The sequence below is a fragment of the Formica exsecta genome, unplaced genomic scaffold, assembly GCF_003651465.1.
Source record: "Formica exsecta isolate Colony F162 unplaced genomic scaffold, ASM365146v1 scaffold72, whole genome shotgun sequence".
NCBI classification, from domain to species: domain Eukaryota; kingdom Metazoa; phylum Arthropoda; class Insecta; order Hymenoptera; family Formicidae; genus Formica; species Formica exsecta.
Window position 1 is genome coordinate 6,829,423 of NW_021853485.1, and position 19,652 is coordinate 6,849,074.

Sequence of the window (19,652 nt, forward strand, 5' to 3'; positions counted from 1 at the left end):
ATGCACAGCGTGAGAAAATACCTTTTGTAATCGTCCCCATCGAGCTCGCTCCTTCGCGCGACGAGATAACAATTCTAGACGATGCTTCTCTCGCGATAGACACGACGCGACGAGGCGACCGGCGGTGTTCCGAGTCGTTCATCGGCAGGATGTGGGATCGTACTTTAAAAGAACCCACTTCCTCCGAACGGCGACACACGAGACGGATTGGTTCCATACGTCTTCCTCCTTTCTTCGAGCCGTCGTGTCGAGCTTGAACTCGCCGTTCGATACCTCGGAGTTTCCACGGGTTTTAACGGTACGATAAACGACTGCACCGTAGAAATGCGGACGATTATTACTTTAAAATTACACGGGAAAAAGACATTAAGCCAATAATAGAGATTAAACGGTATATACGTGATAATTTTAAATCTCCATTTATATATATTTTTAAACAAAGTCTTTCTATTTACTATTATAATGTATCTACTCCATGCGCGATATCCGCAATAAAATTATTGCGAGATATACGATGAAATATACTTTTAATGCGACTTGCGGAGAGTTCATGGGGCAAAGAATCCCGTTACGATGTCCGACTAATTTCATAAGCGTGCGTGTGCGCGATTTTATGAGTCAACGCTTTCGAGCGACGGTTAATCGAAAGCGGAAGTCACAAGCACGATTGCATGTCGTACGCTGGAGCAGTCGAAGCGTTGCTTTCTCGCTCGCTCTGTTTAACAGAGTATGAAATAATTATACGCTACCAAAATCTCATCGCGATACGATTTTATTCCCTAACGTTACGGTCACGAGCGATACGATTGCGATCGCGATTTATAATATTTATAACGACGCAACATTGTTTCAAGTACAATCTTGCTTTCACTTGAAAGAAAAACGAAGGAAGCTCGAGAGATATCTTTGCTAATAACGAACGGATAAAGTACAGTGAACGAGAATTACACGAGAGAGAAACCTGAACGTGAATTCGGTAATTAATAGCGTGCAAGACTCCCTCGTATCATAAAGGTTAACGAAAGGGCCGCTATACATTAGTAATTTAGCGACGAGACGAGCGTGATCGGCGTACTTTCGATTTAAAGTTTAAAGCGCCCGAGGGCACACACACACACACACACACACAGCCTGCACACATTGACAGGGGGGTGAACTTTTTACAAAAACTGCTGCCACCTCAGGGTCGCCGACAGGGCAGTTCTTTAAAGGGCCAGCAAGGTCGTCGCACCTGAACTTCGCAACTCCTGTGAGAACGGTATGAAAGATGATCCAATATCGGAGGGAGGTCCTCGGAAGAAGAGGTGAAACGAGCATTATATGTGCGCGCACACAGAGATGCACGTATGTTGTCTGCAGAAGTTTACGCAACGTGTACACAGACACACACACACACATATACACACATTTGCAGTATACACGCCGCCTACGTGCGTGGCGCACGAAAGCGCTTGGAAAAAGGAAGGATGTGGTCAAGAAGACGACGGGCGAGAGAGCAGGTGACGCCGCTCGCCCGTTCGTCGATATTACACAAGGTACGATGGGAAATTAGCATTAACCGTTTCCGCCACGGACTTTCGATTGGCGCCGGTCGTTGCAATTTCGGTAGTCATCCGTGGGAAATGTAGTTTAAAAAGTGAGCCATTGTAGAACGATTATGTGTTTCAAATCAAGCGATCCCTGGAAATTGTAATCGGCTTGAGATTTATTGTAATAGGCGAGAGAAGTACAAGTATACAAAATAACTGTAAGGTGTCCCTGAAAAATTTGCAACATTCACAATATTATTGGAAATCATTGTCGTCTAAGTATGCAGATTTCTATTTAAGATTTTCCTAATGTTAAGATGTTAAAATTCTTTTACCTGAGAAGCTCTCAATTCTTGGAGATTCATTAAATAGAATCCTTGAGACTCTTTTATAGTATTCATCTTTTAAGTACTCTAAATGTCTGAAAAGTATCCTTCAAATTTGCAGTATTTTTGGACATAATTAGCGAATTGTCTTTTAATTAATTGTTGTTAATTAAAATTTTTTTAACATTACAGTATTAACATTAAAAATCCTAATTAAGAGAGAGAGAGAGAGAAATAACACGATGATGTGACTCTAATAATGTCAAAAGCGGAGGAATCGATACATGGAAAATGCACTTTTCCGCTATCCTAATTGCCACGATAGAATACGTAATGATATATTCATCGTCCTTCGCGCCTAACATTACAGTATTAACATTAAAAATCCTAATTAAGAGAGAGAGAGAGAGAGAAATAACACAATGATGTGACTCTAATAATGTCATAAGCGGAGGAATCGATACATGGAAAATGCACTTTTCCGCTATCCTAATTGCCACGATAGAATACGTAATGATATATTCATCGTCCTTCGCGCCTGCCCGGCGGAAAATTGGTCAGGAGTATAGGTGTCGGTAAAACGGATGGTACGTCTGCACGCAGGTGCACCATCGGCTGGCTAACACCTGTCTTCTCTTGAAAGGAAAGAACAAAAAAGAAAAAAAGAAAAAAGATGGCCTCGCTGCTATACTATGCATCTTGTTTTTTTCCGTAGAAAGCCGGCTTTGCGCGCTTCGGCGATACGCGCGCGTGTCATTCACATGCATAACACTTATAATGAGACGTTAATTTGTTTAATAACACTCGCTTACGGCTTAAGTAATCGAGCAAACATTCGTTCGCCAATTTGCGGCCCTCGAAATAAACTCGAGTGACGCGATATGAATCATCTCATCACATGCAGGGAGATAAGAATAACAAAAAAACATTTTATATATCGGCGTTTTACTTGTCACTAATATTAGAAACAGATATTATGTCAACAGTAAAAAAAAAAGTGGTAATAAAATTGATAAAATTTCTTCCGTTCTATTTTTTTCGAAAATTTGGATTGTATCTATTTAATCTATTTAATAATAAAAACTATTTTTTCATTGTAACTATTTTAAATTAAAAATGTAGTATCATGATATTGTAATAACTGTAAAAATCGTCAAAAATACAAAAAAGATTAAATATATTTTGATTGGGATTTTTTCTGTAACTGAAAAAGAATAAAAAAGAAACATAATATTAATTCTAAACGAACTGCCAGTAAGTTTGTACATAATAAAATTTGTTATTTGGCACAATATAAATTTTTTAGATGCGAATATTCTCGATTGACGAACCGCCATCGTCATAAAATTGTAAGCCTATTCTTATAAACCGCAAATAAGCTGATTTCTCGAAACTTTAGAATGACGGGGTAGATTCTCCGACGAGAGTGTTAATAAAAGGATATCCATTCAGTCGCTCGTCAATGCACCTGTCCGATAACCGGTTCGCGATTTTACCTGCTTTTTCCACTCTATAAATCTCTAGATAGCTTCTTAGCCCTTGCTCGTATAAACATCTGATGATTCTAACATAAGATATGTTTGTAAAATATGACTAATTGTAACAATATTATGATAAAATCTCAATAATATAATCGATCATATTAGTAAGCTTTCTAAATACAAAATAAAATGATTTTAATGTATCGCTAGAATTATTTAACATTGAAAATTATTATAAATGATTTGTGTGGTATCCGGAGTATTTACCCCGTGTCGAGACCCTTAAAAGCTTCTTCAGTCTTCCTGAGGCACGTCTCACTAGATCGACTTGAGAAATAAATGGAGCGTTACTTAAAACTGGTTAAAGTATGTCTTACCAGCTGAATAAAGCGGATAGATTAGCCGGTACGCCCATCAAAAATCGAGGCGCGATGCACGAGTCGGTGTAACATGAAGAATCTAATCCTGGGTTCGTGTGAAACGGCACGAGCGATCGCAATTTAAGAAAGAATCACATTTTGTACACTCGCATTCGCGATCGGTATCTGTCGTGAGTAGGCGCGAGCACGAACGAGAACAAGCTGGATCACTACAGAAGATTTTCAGTTAATATTGGTCTAACGAACTCTGTGCGAACCGTTTCAAATATATTTCGATTTATCGCGAATAAATCTCATAAATTATTGAAAAATTTTCACAAATTTTTAAGTTTGAAACGCGTCTCTCGTAATATGTTTGCAATTTAAATGAAGTAATTAAAAAAATAAATTATATGATGAAATCTTAAAATTCAAATAATGTATCTGCGAATTACATAAATATTTATACCAGATTTGAACAAAAAAGAATTCTATTTCTTTAGTTGTTCTACTTTCAAAATATTAATATTAGTAACCCAGTATATATGAAAAGAAAGATATTTCAATCTCATTTATAATTTGTTCTGTATGATAGTTGATTTATACTTGCGGTTTTGGAATTACATAGCCTGACATATACGCGATACTCGGTTTTTATCTTATAGCATCACTGTAATCGGAGTACTACTTTAAATTATAGTACACGTCATAATCTTTTCTTAAAAATTAAATTTAGATTATGTTATACTTTTACATACACATCTATAATCAAAAAGCATATGGAGATTTTCGGCATATGATTTTTGTTGTTTTACAAGCAATTATTATATTTCAGTAGGTAATAATTACTTTTAATATGTATTTCGGTAGGTAATAATTTCTTTCTGGCGATTAATTGTTTTAATTTTAGAATCAAATATATATTATAAAAATTTTTTAATATAATTATAAATATAAATATAATTATAATGCATATAATTTTTTCTAATAATATAATTATAAATATAAATACCAAAAGAATTTAAACTTATATACAAAAATCTAAATATAAAGCTCTTAATATTTAAGCTCTTATTAACAAGATATTAATTATTAAAAGTTGGATTATACATGATAACCCATCACCAACCAACAACCCTCTTCCCGAAAATAATCAACGGAAAATATCTCTGTGCAGAGTTACAAATTTAAGAATATGCAGATGCGGAAGTTGAGGAAGTCCACAAATCGACGCTTAATCTCGTTCGATTGGGAACTGACACAAGTGTGTCCCGCGAACAGTAGTAACGAGTATATCGATCGGTTGAAAATACTTATGACGACAGCATGCATACACGTTTACAACTTGGCGTCTCGCTCAGGCTCGATATCGGTGTTCGTTTTTGTACGCCGTTTATATGCCGTCGGTTTGCCTCAGGTAGGCAGGGTCGCCGGTGCGGTTTTGTTTCTCTCGAATCGTCGTTGAGGAAACCGGACCCGGAGTTTCACATAGGGCCACTCGGATCAATCGACAAACCGCCGATCGAAAAGTGCGGCCCTTACGCGGGACCTGAGAGAGTCGACCCGGTCGTCTCGACTACCGTGGTAAATCTCGGGATTTTTTACCTCGTAGTCAGCTATAATGTAGAATGAGGGGAAGAGTTGTTAATTCGTTACCGGACATCGTATTCGTGCTTCTCGGGAGAGAGAGGGAGAAGTAACTCATGCCCGTTCGCTCGATCGTGTTCAGTTCTTGAGAAAAAGAAAAAAAGGACGACCAAATCCTGAGATACATAAGAAATTTACATGCATTTTCGTGACAATTTTTTGCGATATAATGGTAATAACTAATTTATTTATTATGAATTATGATTATTAGCAGGCGCTCAGGATTTTCTGCATGTATACCACGAATTGGAATATTCCTGAAATAATTTATATGCGAAGAGAATTAATCGGATAGCTGTGTATATACGCTAAACACGCAACGCATTTTCATTAGCGTGACATTAACAATTAATTAATTTTAAATTAAGATATGATAGTATAATCTCTTTTTCTGCTTACTATGAAGATCAAATATTCCAATCTTAGCGAATGATTAATTTATAATTATGTCAAATATACACTATATTATAGAATACTGCTGTGTACACTTTCCTATTTTTTAATTTTTGAAAAACTCGTACAAATCCATAGACAAGAGGGTTCATTGCACGATCAAACTCCTATTGGTCATCCAATTGGACTGAAGAATTTCAACGATACGGATCGATCCTGGGCGTGTTCCTTACTTCGGCAAATTGCGAAATCCAGACGGAGAAATGGGTATGGAGCGGAGGGAAAATCGAACACGTGATTTCGTCAATAAATGTAGATAGGTATGCCGTAGGGCATGTGCAGGAGGAATAGCGGTACGTCTACGAATCACGGACGTTCCTAGGAACGTTTTGAATGCTAACGACGACAAAAGGGACCGTCTCTCCGTTAAGGATCGGAAAGGGTCCGCAGGTACGACGAGCTGGAATTAATACGAGCTCTCGCATCGGGTCAACAGAGAGAGAAAGACAGAAACAGAGAGAAAGAAAAAGAGATAGAGAGAGAGAGAGAGAGATCGAGAGCCGAGCGAGACCGTGAACTTTCTATGTGGTAGAGGAAAAAAAAAGACCGCGACTGTCCGCTATGCTCTCGGTAATAATACCATGGTAAATCGCGGTATCCCGAGTAAACCCGAGAGATGATCTAGCAGGTCGGATTCTCGCATCTCCTGCGCATGTTTTCTCCGAGAGATAGAGCGAGACCGTGAACTTTCTATGTGGTAGAGGAAAAAAAAATACCGCGACTGTCCGCTATGCTCTCGGTAATAATACCATGGTAAATCGCGGTATCCCGAGTAAACCCGAGAGATGATCTAGCAGGTCGGATTCTCGCATCTCCTGCGCATGTTTTCTCCAACATTTTCTATCAGATCCTTCCGCCGTAGGCTCTCATTGCCGTAAGCTCACTAGTCTCCATTTACCTTTTTCCTCCTCTTTCAATATTCTCTTTTCTTTGCTCTTTTTTAAATGCATTCGTACGACAACACAATCGACATTCGATCCGAGCTGTAGATTGTCGAAGTGAAATCGCTAACGTTCGAATTTCCACCGACAATAAAAACCGAGATCGTGAGAAAAGCTCTAGATATTTTGTATTGCTAATTACACATGACAAGTTTCGATGTTTCATAGATAGATAAATAAAGATAGCTGTTATATAAATACAAAAATATATGCAGATAATTAAATATAATCAAACAGATCATTTTAGTGTTGCTTCCACAAAATATTTAAACTCTATCTCTAATTAAATAATTAAATTCATAGCTCCAATTTCGGCTCGTATAACGATAACATAAGCTTGCAAATTCGTAATTTACATAAAATATTATGGCGCTCTTTCTCTTAAATATAGATAATAATTGATATATTTCATACATATTTAATGTATAATATGTTCTTTCTCGGTCGAGGAGTTATAAGAATTTTAACGAACCAAAAAATAGGATTTTTAACAACACGTAAAACTTTTATTTAAATATATAGATATTTAAATAAATAGAAATATAATGCTTTTTTTGTTAAAAAATATTTACGCATTTTTAATAATATTTGTAACAATAAAATTAAAATCTAAAAGATATTGAAATAGAAGAAAAATAATGAGACGTTCTATATAATCATGCGTGCCTACATGGTGGATAAGTTCCGGCCTCGATAAATTATTTAACGTAAACATTTTTTTAATCTTTACACTTGTCATTTTCGGTTTGCCTTCGGAAAGGCAATTTTGAAAAATGTATTTTTTGCAAAACTAGACGCATTTGAACTTGGGAATTTAAATTTTAAATTCTTTTAAAAAATTACATTTCTTCATGACCCAAGAAAAAAAAATTCAGAAAAAACTATCATAAACCGAAAATAATAAGTTTAGAATGCTATTATTGTTCTTCTGTTTTAATATCTTTTACAATTTTTCATCTTAATTTTATTGTATTATTTATTTATTTAAATATATATATATATATATATAACGATTTCCAATATATTAATAAAATAAGAAAAATTGAGATCAATCTCGACTTTAATAATTTCGATAAAAAAGAATGAAATTTTTTGTGTTGTATGTGAATTGTTGTATGAATCATCTCGTTGTTCTTCAAATAAGTAAGCACCACGAATAATAACGGATGAAAATGGAGCACGTAACAACGGATTCGCGCATTATCTCAATTATTAATTTTATGAAAATAATTATGAAATAGATTATTAATTTATATATCTGCTAATCGATATCAACTTGGATATAATTAAACAAAATAGTGATAGCAAAACTCCGGAAGATTCGATAGATCGATCGTTATCTGGAAATCAGTAGCCGGCATGGACATATTATGTATATATAATAATATATATATATATATATATATATATGTATATATATCAGAAATATTATTTGTCTACTTATTTAAATAAAAATTTTACATGATATTAAAAAATATTCTATTTTTCAATTCTCTAGATTCTTACAACTCTTATTCTCTCTTAATTCTCAATCACTCAATTTTGACTCGTTAAAGCCTTTCATAACGATTGCGTTCTAAATGTAACTCCCTAACGGCAGGGAGAGCTAGCACTATCAATCTTATAACATAAACAGAGATACGAGCGCTTATCATATGCGGTTGCACATCCTATAAACATAGATACGAGGTAAATAGTACCGACGAGAAAGATATATACATATATGCATTAATAAATGTGTCCGTGCATGCATTTGCATATGTATACGAACTATTTATACAATTGCACTCACGCTACCTTGCATCGATTCATTGGCCATCGGTTTTTTCTGCGCATGCATCGACAATGAGCAAATAACGATGAATTATTCGGTTAACAGTCATAACTTGTGTTCCACACAAAAGTACTCTGCCATTTTGATCGTATTATTCTCGAAAAGCTCTTGTCTAATTTGCATATAAATAAAAGATCGAAAATATTGATTAATATATTAATTTTCTCAACTTTAAAATTAATTTTGTCAAGTTGTATATAAAAGATCAAATTGGATTACTGTTACATAAGGCCTCCAATCTCTTTAAAAATAGACAAAAAGATATAGATATATTCTGCAAAATAATTTTCGAAGTCGGAGAGATCGATCTTAGACATTCCGTCAAACTGTTGTCGGAATTTCAACGTTCGACCTCTTTTCATTTTCGAGAGCCCGAGCTTACCAGGATCGCTCTTGAAAAGGGATCAGAGTGAGAGAAGAGAGGACGATTCTGTGCGAGAGAAGAGAACGGAAGGGAACTCTATACGCGCATCTCTCTCTCTCTCTCTCATGCGCGCGCGAAGTGAAGTGTATGGTACGTCGTGTAAGGCACACGCGCCAGGCGAGCGGTACAACAGCAGGTGAAGCTCACAGCTGCTGGACAGCTGGACCGATATCTGGCTCCCAGCTACATTCCAACGCGAGTACGAGACGCGCGCGATAAGGCGAGCCGCGCGCCTCGCCGTCACGCCACGGCCACGCAACGTGCCGCGCGATGCAACACGCGTAATGTCATGCCGCCGACAGTCAATGCGAATTACGCGAGTACGTACACGCTGCGGCTACGGCGGCGCAACGCTGTCTCGCCGTTCGCTCTTGTCGTCGTTGTCGTCGTCGCCGGTTACTCTAGCGATTATACTCGCGATTAGATTACCACTCGCTCGAGCCGGTTGCGTGGACGGGCATTATCTAACGACAAGAAGCTGGCAACCAGCTTGCGACATCGTCGCAAATACATATACTATCTTTATTCGCATCGCTTTTTAATGACACTCTTTTCCGAATAAAAAATACATTCGTATTTTAACAAAACGCGCTCTCTCTGAGGATATAATTTATTTTTAATTCGTTTCGATTTGTTTTTTTTTATGAAAGATTGACTTCTATCAAAAAATCATTGACTTATATCACTATCGTATAAGGAAATCAGAAAATTACTTTGGTTTACGATATATTAGAGCCAATGGATAAGATAGTATTTTATTTTTGTTTCTTTTTTATCTTAAAAAAAAAACATATGGTTTAATATAATATTAATCTATCATATTCTCTTCTCTTTGACATGTATAATATCCTTCTTAAAATTGAAAAAATGACAGTTAGATTTTATATTTTTGAAAGAACTTATATTAGTACAATTATTCGTATAGATTTGAGTGAGCTTTAAAGCTATCTAGGATATGCCTTTAGGACAGCGCGGCGGTGTGTGGCGCCCAGGATATGACGTCAGCATGCGTGTCGTCTTCGAAGATGCGTGCGATACACGCGGCTTGTTTTTATCGTCGATCGTATACGAGCTCGCGCCGACTCCTGAAGACTCTACGTGATGGGCATTAAAGATGCTTCTCGAAAATGGGAAGTCACACACGTGAGTCGTTTAACGACATAAGACTCTTTAACGATACGAATTGATAGAAAATAGAACGTCTTTCTCATTACACGATATTGAGCATATCAATTTGTATTATTCAATTTAAAGCAGGCTCTTTCTTATATATAACATAATGCGTTTAATTAAATGCCAAGACATTAAAGAATTTCTAATTTAGTTACAAACAATTCGAGGTAAGTGAGTTCCACCTAGCGATATGATGTTTGCGGAATCGATCGATCAAGGGATATCGAGTTATAAACCAATTAAGATACCGCGAATTGGATGTCTAGGATGTCCGAGGGCTCGACCGCATAGATATGCATTTTGATTTGTTTCGCATGCGAGCCTTCACTGACTCACTCGAGTGACTCATACACACCGAGGTACGGTATCGCGCGAGTCAACGACGATTCGCGCGAGCACACACGTTCATATCCATTCGCGCTACGCATGCACCGTCAACATGACAAGAAGCGTGGATAAGGATATCCTCGCGAGAGTACACAGGCTGACTAATTTCACGATATCGCCCTGCTAATGTTACGTCGCATGGTTGCCATCACGTGAGGAGCACGATGTGCGGAATAGTTCAAGGTTGACGAATGGGGATATTTTTCTCACTCAAGAAGATGGAAAAGTAGGATTAAAATCGACATACGTTTTATTAACGCGTAATTTTCTTTTAAATGTGTTTTTTATGTAAATATGTATATATTTGCACAAATACATATGCAAGTCTGATAGTTAGCCATGAATAATGTTATAATCCAAAAATAAAAAAAAAAAAACGATATTATAATCTATTGAAAGAGAATCTTTTAGAAAATTAAGCGCAATAATTTATGTTATCTAATCTTTTCTCCACGACACCATGACAAGATAAGACAGTGCATGATTACATATCAAACAATTACAGATCTATTATTTTCTTCCTAATCAGCACACACTAAATAATGTTATCATAGATCAGAACCACAATAGATTAGCCATACAGCGAGAAGCTTTTCTAGAAGAGTTAATTATTTATCTAAAAAACATACATTTTACTTCACTTTTTTTTTTAATTCCAAAAAATGTTCTCAATGTTCAAATGTTAACAAGATCTCTATATCTAGACATTTCCACATTCGATTATAATATTAATTATAGATTCTCTGAACATTTTGAATATCTTAATAAATAGTTAGAGCGTTAAAAAAGAATTAAATAGCAATGGAATAATATCATACAATTTGATCTGCTTGGCCGAGCCTTTTGAAACGATCTTGAATTCTTTTTTATACAGCCATAATACACAGTGTGATGTTGTTCAGTGTCTAATCCGAAGAAGAGCTAGCCGCTCGAGAAAATCCTTCGGAGTCCCGCGTGAAAACAAAGAGAGATGACGAGCGATCCGGGTACCCGCAGCGAGGACTACATATCGGGATCGCGTCTCTTGACCGCATAGAGAAACGCGATCCGAGAGCTACGGGTACTCGAAGACCTTCGAAAGAAACCAGAAGAGCGCATATATGCGCATATAGATTTGTGGATCCTTGGATCCTGTCTCGAATCGAAAACTCTGCGGCCTTTTAAAGCCTTACTTTTGCAAACAACACCAAATCAATGAAATGCTAAGCGTTTTAAAAAATTTTTCGCAAAATAAAATCTTAAAAAACACAAATAGGTAATGCAACTATATTTTCCGACTATTTAACTTTAAACGGATTTTTCTTTAACGAAGAATATTATAATCTGAGCCTCTTGAAATATTTGTATTATAAAAGTTGCTAACTTTGAACTAATCTGTAGAACAAACTGTGTATAAGACTGTTAAAAACTAATTAAAATAGCTGGCTCGATTCCATCAGAGCGAGCTGACTGGCGGTTTATCGAGGTATTCCTCGATCAGCAGTGCAGGAATAGATAAGGAGGACAAGCTGGATCGCACCATGGTGGCCGGCTCGAGGGAGCGAGGTACGAGATAAAAGCGAGAGGGACGTGAGCGGTTTAAAGGAAGAACGATAAACGGCAGTCGCGTGGAACTCGCGAGGTTCCGTGTTCGTACATTATGCCCGTACGTAGCATACTAATGGCAATTTCGCCGAGGCCCTTATCCCATACGCAGGACTAATATTTATTAAGGGGTCCCCGCGCGCGCGTGTCGATTCCGAATGCGCGGGGCGTAAAACGCGCGTGGGTCGTCGTCTTGGTCGCGTGGTGCAACCTCTTAACTGCTTAACTGCTCATTGTACTCATCTTACCTTTCTCCTGCTTAGCATTCAAGCGTAATAATAACAGCGATCAAGATTTCGAGTTAAAATTTCTCGCATGAATATACGGCGAATGCAATTTTCAATTATTACGAAGTTACAAGTTCTCGTGTCTTAGAATAAAAAAAAAAATAGATGTAAAAGTGATAAACGATAAAACGTTGACTTGTAAAGTCTGAATTACAGTGGCGTGTTTTCTGCGCGTCTGCTAACATCGCATAATAATTCCTGTAATTGTTCGAAATTGTATGCATGTCCAAGGAACATTTCGAAAATTACTCCAAAAAAAAAAAAGAAAAAGAAAACAGTCCCAAAATGATGACATAAAGTCGACGGGACATCCTGTCTAGCCTTGCTCATTTGCGGAGGAAACGTAAGGTCAACATATTCGAGTTTATCTGCACGGGATGTATATCATTTCGGGTAGTAAGGCGATGCGCGAGAAGAGAGAAGCCGAAAGAGGAAGTAGCGGGAAAGAGAAATATACGACGGGAGAAAGCAGAAATGCGCCTGCCACAAAATAACAGACGTAGCGTGTCGCTACCCACCGTGACGCGGCATCATGCACCGCATTTCGTGAATTTTCACATCCGGCGCATTGTGCGAAACGGCATACCGTGGCAAGTCGCACCGTTCGGACCCTTAAATTATCTGCGGAAGTCGCGGCACGAATTCACCATCGATTATTTCGCGCGTGGGGTCCTTACGGTTTTATGCTCCGGTGATATCAATAGAAATTTATTCAGCAAAAGTGTGATAACAAAGAAAACATCTTATCAATATTATATCGAAATGTTATAATACGTGATGCTATACGTGATGTTCCAAAAAATATAGTTGATACTTTAATTTATCTTTTTGAAATTAAAATTTTATAATTTTTTTTTTTATCAAATAATCAAATCAAAAATTTTTCACATATTTTGCAATGATATATTTAATGATACGATGAAGATTGCAGCGTAGAAATGAAAATCGGACATGCTTTGCCATCTGTTGAGCATCAATTGAATCCCGTGTGATAATAGTATGGATGATATATAAATCGTTTTATATAAATATCACGATGGAAAATTGATAAAAGTTGATTAGATACTATTTGATATATTCCTGCATAATTTTTATATATTTTTAAATTATTACAAGAACGAACTTAAATGAAATAAACTTATCTTTTCGGATAATCATCAGAAGATAATTCATGATTCACTTTTTACCTCTGGGAAATAAAATCAGAATTACAAATTATTTTCTTTGTTATCTTTGAATTTTATAAAAATTATATATATATATATTTTTTTTTTTAATTATTCTAATAAAAATTGTTTTTAATTAGAGTTTTATTGCAATCAAATCTTTTAATTTTACGCGAACTAATGAAAAATATAATTAAATCAAAAATTAAAAGCAATCTTTGTATGATAATACGCGAAACAGAAATTTTTTTATCATATGTCGACTAGGAAAATATAAAATCAATAAAACTGCTATTATGTTAATATTATTGCATTAATATCTCAACGTTATTACTTTAAGATATTTTTGTAATTCGAATCTCGAGTTTAATTTTTATTAAGAAAATTTTCTTAATAGTATGCTAATTAAAGAATATACTTAAATTAGATATCATTCATTATAAGCTAGTAATTTAATTTGATAGATTATTTAATTTTTTCATTCTTTCATCTGTTTGAACAAAGCAAGCTAAAAGAGCTTTGCATATATGAATAATTGGTTGCCAACTCACAGGCAATCTCATATAAGAGAGTGAGATTATGTAGGTTGATTGTGCAGATTAAGCACGCTTGCTTCGCTTTTTTCATGTGCATCTCTCAGATATTTTTGATTTTTTGTATTTTGATAAAATAAATTTTCTTTATAAACGCAATTTTTTCGGCGATAAAAATGTGGAAAGTTTATACTTTAAAAAATTACTTGTATATCCCTTTTTACAATAATAATGTTGCAAAACTTAATGCTTCAAGTAATATTATTTAGATTTTAAACTGGCAATCTCGTCTTGAAATACGATCATTCAGAACTATCGGTAGAGCGCAAACAATCGTATATACCGCACAATATCGTAAACCCCGCTATCAAATAAAGTGCCGAACGATATCGAGAAGAACGAAAAGGGGAAAAGCAGCTTTTCTCAGAATGCAAATCGCGAATTGAATGCAATTTATGAAAAATCCGTGAGATTGGGTCAAAACGAAATTGCTGTTGATTACACGATCCGTTTTATTGCTCTTTTTGAATGAACCATTTAAAAGGTGGGAAAGATAAAAAGACGGTTTTACAAAATTAAATTTCTAAGATGTAAATAGGTAGCGAAAGCTTGTTCTTTTATTAACTCGCAGCGCGCTTTTGCTCGGAAGAAATTACTCTCGAAATTTAATTACGGATATATATGAAAATTGAGTTAGAAATAGAAATGCGATAAATAGTCCATACATAGATTCTATGTATATAGTAACCATGTCCGAGAGCGGATGCACTTATCCACTTCTTGCCACTTCGGGAGGATTCGGTCCACTTCAAACTCGACCGATAGATTTCAGTTCACACACAATTTTGCGCTTGAAGGAGAAATCGTTTTGTTTTAACTTCCTTTTATCTGCTAGCAACGAAACTTTGGAGTAAGGAAACGCATGCGAGAGAAATATTAAGTATTCCATTTATTTTCTCAATAAATAGAAATTTGATGTATATTAAATTCTGAAATAACTTTGAGTCCATTAAATTTATACGATATATTCTACATATTAGCAGACGAAAATAAGCAAAGATCAGCAGTGCAATCCTTTGCGTATTTCCGGTAGAATTAGATATTAACGACGTTATTACGTCATCTTGATGCGTCATCCGGGAATTGCAGTCGGTGGATATCTGCAACCGTCAGCAACTTTGTTAGCATACGGAGTTGTATCGTTAAATTGGCCAGAAATCTCACGAGACATTCAGCTCTTGCAGCTAATCAGGTCAGTGAACGGCTTAAAACTGATATATATACGAAGACATTATTTTATTAAATTATAAAAAAATATATAATTGTTTATTTTCTTTTTTTCTTGTGTTAAATTAACAAATATTAATAGTTTTCAGGCGAGAAAAAGAGAGAGAATAAAAGAATTTAATATTTTGACGTAAGCAAAATAAAAATCCTTGCGTAAATAAGAAGTTTTGAATTAATTGAAAGATATAAAAATAACCAGGCTGTAATACATATTACATGCTACAATACGAATCGCCTTTCGCCAATAAATCTATATGGGATGCTCATCGAGCCGTGTGATTCGCACGCAAACTGCAATTGCACCGTTGCGCACAGCATGCTGAAAGGCAAATTGCAGTTTTATTTTACCAATGTAATCACCAATGCGATGATGTAGCGCATAAGATTGAAGAAATTGGAATTTTCACTTTTGTGTTACGATTTTTGCTATATTTAGCTTTATTTTCGCTATTTATATATTTGCCATAGCAGGCGTGAACAGAGCTCGCGGAGGAATGATCTTTCATCTAAGAGCTTAGAAAAAACAGGTCTCGTATTATATTTTTGTGTTATACATAATGGTTTTATTTAAAAAAATAGAATTTGAAATAAATTTATTTTCTCTTATAATCTACTCTACTTTAAGATTTTTTAGAGTTGCAACTCCATTTTGCACATAGCATTTATGTTAATATTTTTAAACATTAATAGGCAGATATATGTCGCGCAATATCAAAAAAATTATGAAACTCCTGTAAAAAGAATTTTGCAAAAAAGAAAGATTAAGAAAATGTATGAGACAGTAAATGAAAAAGGCAAGAATTTCTTAGCATATATATTGGAGTTTTATATCGTACGTAATGAACATTTAACATAACGAGATTTTGAAAGAATATTAATTTCTGCTGCAATGTATTATTTTAGCCACTCGCAAAATCCAATATATCCGATAAAATAAATAATCAGTTAATTCTGTGTAATTTATTGATGTTTATACTTATCACTATCCAGAGCAGTACGTGATTTGCGGCGTCATATTTGCGGTTCATATTTTCTCTTAAGGCTAACCGCACTTAACCATGCGCGATTATGAACTGTCCTAGACAGCGCATATTACTTATGTTCACATTTGGAACCGCAGAGTAATATGTTCTATTACGAGTACCACCCGCATGCATTTCTCGCTCATGTTTGTTCTCGTGGTCTCAAGCTGATCGCACAATGATGGAACTATTTATCTTAGGAGAGACATTTTCCGGTTAAAATAACTCGTTCGTCTCTTCGACGTTGCATGAGGACGTCAATTTTGTTCTTGTTTTGGTTAACGCAGCTAATTAAGAATGATAGAATATAATTATAATGCCATTAGTTAGGAATCTCAGTGGCTGGTGGCCTTACGCCATTTTTGTCAATGAATCGAACACCGGAACGGAATCGCAGGAATTTATCATTTTACGGTCACATTGACAGAGATAAACTAATAACCCGCAAATCGATCGATTGGTCGGATAGAGAAGCGAGGCGTTCGTTCTACTGATTAAATGAATTTGCACGAGCGGATCCCCGTTAACACTCCGACCGCCGCAAACCAATCTTCCTGTTCGATTCGACATATCATACATTTTGAATTCCGATTTCAGCCCGCGAGCGAAAAATTACAGAATGTTACAGGTGGTATCATCTCGTTTCTACGCGAATTTTTTTGATATTTTCTGTTAAATATTCAAAACTTTTCATTGTGCGGTCAGAATTAAATTGGAGTAATAAAAAATATATCGTATATTAATAACAAAAATTGATAATATTGCTTTATTTATTACTGACTCCATTTGTTCTTCACTACAATGTATATAGAAACAAAGTTATATGTTTAACAGTTTTAGAATTATTCAAAGTTATTGAAAAAATGTAAAACTCACAATTATAATCGAAAAATAAAGCAGATGATATCTGCATAATTTTTCTTGTGTTAATTAGTTATATGTATATATAAATTATTAGTGATATTCGTACTCTTTTGCGTGTTTTTAGTAATAATATTACATCATGATTATCATAACATTATTATTTAAATAAAAGGCATAATTATAGTCAATAAGAAGCTCGGTTATAACTGCCTGCTACGAAACATTGTATCATTGATAAGTATTAATGCGTGATACTTCTTATACAATTAATTAATAGAAACGTTAAATAGTATACGTTATGTAAATATTATCTCTTTTTTTTGCGCTCTCTTTTTAAATATTATTATCGCAAATTTTATGATTATATTTCAAAATTTTCATAACGATATAAATTAATAAATAGATAAATAATAATTTTAATAGATAGATGATAGATAACGTTATAATGTCAGAATAATAAAACAAACTTGTAGCTGGAATTCGAACGAGTTATTTAGTATTAATATTATAATATTCATAATACAGTATTACGAATTGTTACACTATTATTATACAATATAAATGTATTTTTTTATAAATATATGTATATAATATATATTAATACAGAGAATAATTTAATATGTAAAAAATATCATTTTTTTTACACAGAGATAATAAAATTGAAAATAGTATTGGAAATATTACTGGTAATATAGCATCATATATATATAAATGATGTAATATTTTGTAGTAAGCAGTGTTGTGACTGAGCTTATTACTGATCATAATTGTGTCTTTCGTTTAAACAATATTATGATAATCATGATGTAACATTATTATGTAAAAACATCTCATTGTCAGAGATAGCACGAACGTTATATGAGACTAATGATTTATATAACTGTATATACAATAAATACATGCTTCTTAATTGCGTAACGATCGAATAATTATCTTAATCAGACCAAACCAGTTTATCCGATTAACTTGCTTCTTCATTCATTCATCTTTTCAACTTCCGACACGTGCCGCATTGATATAAACGCCGAACTATAACTCAGTATGACCACACACCGTGATATATCGAATGCATCGGAGAAAGACTGGTATTTCATCTACTCGCTTATATCCACGATGTTATGTCCACGATGGCTATTTGTTTCGAGTGCTCGCCAACGCTGTTTCGCGGGCATTATTAAAATGGGGCTATTACGCAATTTGCATGGCGACAATGGCATAAGGCGCCGCACCCTGAAAAGGGGGCTGCACGATAAACGGTAATAACGCGGTGCTTGATATGATGAAGAAAAAGGAAAAGTCGAGTATGCTCTCTTTTCAGGTCTGGGGATACTCGAATGAGATAGATAGCGAGAACCACAAAGAAAAGACAGATAAAGTATAGGCATGCGGGAGATAAAAAAAAAGCGATAAAAGATATAATTATTTTACCGTGCTCTTTTTATCATCGTATGTATTGCGTAAGCGGTCATTGTACGTGACATTTTAGATTTTGAATGGGAAACAAATTCATGTATAAAAAAAGAATATCGTTTTCTTAGCATATTCATAATTATGAAAAAATACATAACTTAAAATTCAAATAAACGTAACTTTATCTGAAATTGCGAAAAATGACTGTAAGATAATATCAAAAAGGTTAAAACTATACACATGTATACATATACATATAAATCATATATGTGAGTCTACTATATTCTCTCTATAGTAAATTTGAATAAAATACAAATATTCTCATACACAAAAATATATTAGTGTTTCTATCATCTAAAAATAATTTGAGAATAAATATTTGTGTGAAAATTGTATCTTTTTTTTTCAATAAAAAATTTAGATGAAAGAGATTGTCCAGACACATCAACACATACATAAGAATAGTAACATGATCTGTCGTATTTCAGAAGAGGACAAACAGTACTTTCAGTGTACTCGTAGAAAATTGAATATTTCTTGGTAGATTCATGGTGACGAGAAACCGATTGTATCTGTGTACGCTAGTCCTTTGCGGGTCTGCTCCGCAAACAGCGATGACAATTGACAATCGCAAATTGCTTATTGTATTGATGTTTAATTTATTTATTTTTTTAAAGAGTTTTTTCTGTGGATTTAGATGGATTACGGCGGAGGGAAGTAAATTCAATATACATATGTCATTACTATACAAATAAGAGATCCGTAGTCAAAATACTATATTGGACACATTATTACAAATTATTTATCTTGTAAACAAAATTTATTCGATACTTTATAAACAGAAAGTGTTCATTATGTATCATTTAAAATACATAAAGCGGATATTGGTAAGTTTTTGATTTGAATCCTCACAGTATCAATCAGACGTGAGAATTGAGCGTTATA